This window comes from Arachis ipaensis, chromosome B06, assembly GCF_000816755.2.
Source record: "Arachis ipaensis cultivar K30076 chromosome B06, Araip1.1, whole genome shotgun sequence".
NCBI lineage: Eukaryota > Viridiplantae > Streptophyta > Magnoliopsida > Fabales > Fabaceae > Arachis > Arachis ipaensis.
The window spans coordinates 19615878-19618820 of NC_029790.2; positions in this window are offsets into that span (position 1 = coordinate 19615878).

The following is a 2943-nucleotide window of genomic DNA, read 5'->3' on the forward strand; positions in this document are numbered from 1 at the left end:
AGGAGTGCTTAAGACTTACAAGGATCTTAGTGATACTTTTTCTGGCTAGGGATGCGTGCCGATATGCACAAGTTCATTGCGCATTGTTTAGATTCTCAAGTTATTAAGTACGTGCTAGTTAAGACTCAAGGTTTACTACAGCCTCTCCTTATCCCTACTAGACCGTGGGAGGCAGTTTCTTTGGACTTCATTGTCTAATGACCCAAATCAGCTGGGCATAGTGCTATTATGGTCATGGTTGATCGTTTCAGTAAAAAGGGTCATTTCTCAGCGTTGAATCCGGGCTTTATGACGTAGCCACATCTTTCATTCATACAATTGTGCGTTTCCACAGGTTCCCTACTACCATGGTTTCGGATCCCGATCCTATTTTTCTAAGCAAGTTTTGGCAAAACTTGTTTGAGTTCAGCGGTACCAAACTACATTACAATACTGCTTATCACCCTCAGAGCGACGGTCAAACTGAGGTGGTGAACAAGACAGTGGAACAATATTTACGGGTTTTCACTCACTCCTTTCCATACAAGTGGGTCTTCTACCTTGTCTGGGCTGAGTTTTGTTACAATGGATCTTTTCATTCAGCAATCAATATGTCTCCTCATGAGGCTTTGTATGGCTTCCCTATGCCCACTATACCTGGTTATACCCCTGGCTCTACTACTGTGTGGGAGGTTGATGACATGTTGTGTCTGAGAGCCGCTCTCGATCGCGAGTTACGCTACTCGCTGCAACAGGCTTAGGACAAGATGCAAACCCAGGGTAATAAACATAGAAGGGAGAAACAATTTGAGGTGGGACAATGTGTTTTGTTAAAAATCAGAGCCTACAAACAACGTTCTCTCACAGGGGGAAAATTCAACAAATTCCATAAACGCTACTATGGTCCATATCAGATAGTTCAAAAGGTTGGATTGGTGGCTTACCGTTTGAAGCTACCTGATGCGTGTGCCTTGCATCCCGTGTTTCATGTGTCTATGTTGAAGGAGTACCACGGCGACCCGACTACGGCGGTGTCTTCGATTCTGGCCCGCCGCTTTGCCAACAGCCCAGACGGACCACGATCTTAGGTTCTCATGGATTGGGAAGGTCTTCCTCGTGATGAGACAACCTGGGAGGATGAAGCCACGATTCGCATATTGTTTCCCGACATTGACCTTGAGGACAAGGTCCTTGTGGAGGGCGGGATTATTGATAGCTCTAGCCTAAATGTTGATAGCTCTAGCCCAAATGAATATGAAAATGTTCCTGCAGCAGTAAAGTAATTGGAGGTTAGGCCACTTGGATGAAGAATTTTGTGCTCAACTGATGAGAAGAGAAGGGCATGAAAATGGCATCACCGTGGCACCTTGGAAAGTTAGTTAGAGAGGAATATATTAGAAAAAACATGATGAGAGTTCAGTAGAGAATTTAGTGGATTCGGTTGTAAATTGGAGTGTGCACCCAACTCGAATAGGGGCACATTCTCCTTATTGTTCTTCCTTCGTTTATCTTTTCTCATTTATCAATACAAATTTTCTCTAATTCCATTACATTATTTTTACAATTCTTAATCTAACATATTCCTACAGCAACAAATTTGAACACAAGTTCTACCCCTCAGTGCTCTAACAAATTGCCTGCTCGTTTCTCTTAATTTTGCAATTTTCTGCATCTTACTTCATACTTCATACTAACTAAACTAGTAAGAATTGATAGAGCATATTTTATGATAAAAAATACGAACTGGATATAAAAAATTAGTTATTATATATTTTTATACAAGAATATTATTTGTATATTAAAATAAGTCACCAAAATTAATTATCATATTTTTATATATATTCAAATACAGCTTATATAAACTATTCTAACAATTATTCATGCGTTGAAACATAACACTCTTAAAGAGCAGCATTAATGCCACTAGCACCAACAACACAACGTTCAACACCGACACTACCAAGCATCAATAATGCAATGCTTGAGCGAGTAAAATCAGAAGATTTTCTTCTCTTCTCTTTGCAGATCATCATCCTTCACTCTCCTCTTCATTTTCAGTGCGCTTCATTCTTCTCTTTTCAGCGCTTTTGATTCTCTTTAAAATCCAAAAACAATGATAATTGCTTTGTTATCACTGATGGAGAATGGAGTAGTGAAGCTTAGATATAATGGCTCTGGAGATGATTTCAAAAAGCAGCAAGCTTTGTTATATAGAAAAAGGAATAAGGAAATATAATCTTATTAGCTTTGTGGCTAAGGGTGTAAACAGAGATTTGCTCTTAGAGACATTGTTCACATTTAAAGATTTGTCTTATACTATTGATTTTGACTTTTAAAGTTGATATAAGAGTTCTCATTATTTTCTTCTTCTCTCCCATGTGAGATATAATAACTCAAAGAGAAAAGGACAATAGGTCATTGACCTTTTGATCTGCAGACATTTAAATTTTTGAGGATTTAAAAATATATTATTTAATTTCTTGACCTTTCCAAAATCTGGACATACCGATCCCTCATGTTCACTTGGGTCTGTCAGACTCAGCGGAAAAATCAAACGTGACTCCCGTTATATTGACCTGGTTGATACGGATGCACACATGAGAGAGTTTTTAAAATTGGACAAATTAAACTCATGGATCGATATATCCAGATTTTGAAGAGGTCAGAGACTTAAATGTATTTTTAGATTCTGAGAAACTTAAATGTTCACAGACCAAAAAGTCAGAGATCAATTTATCTTTTTCTCTAACTTGAACAAACATAAGATGAATTTGATTTATATTCAAGTAAATAATCAATATTATAAATTTGTCCCTAAAAAAATTTATTATCGGATTCCATAATCCATCCCTAATTTCAACAATAAAAAGAGATACGAAAATTTATTTCATAAGCGCCAATTTTTCAGTCGAATTTGCCGTCAAAATTTTTTTACGGTAATATGAATTAGTGAAACGTAATGTT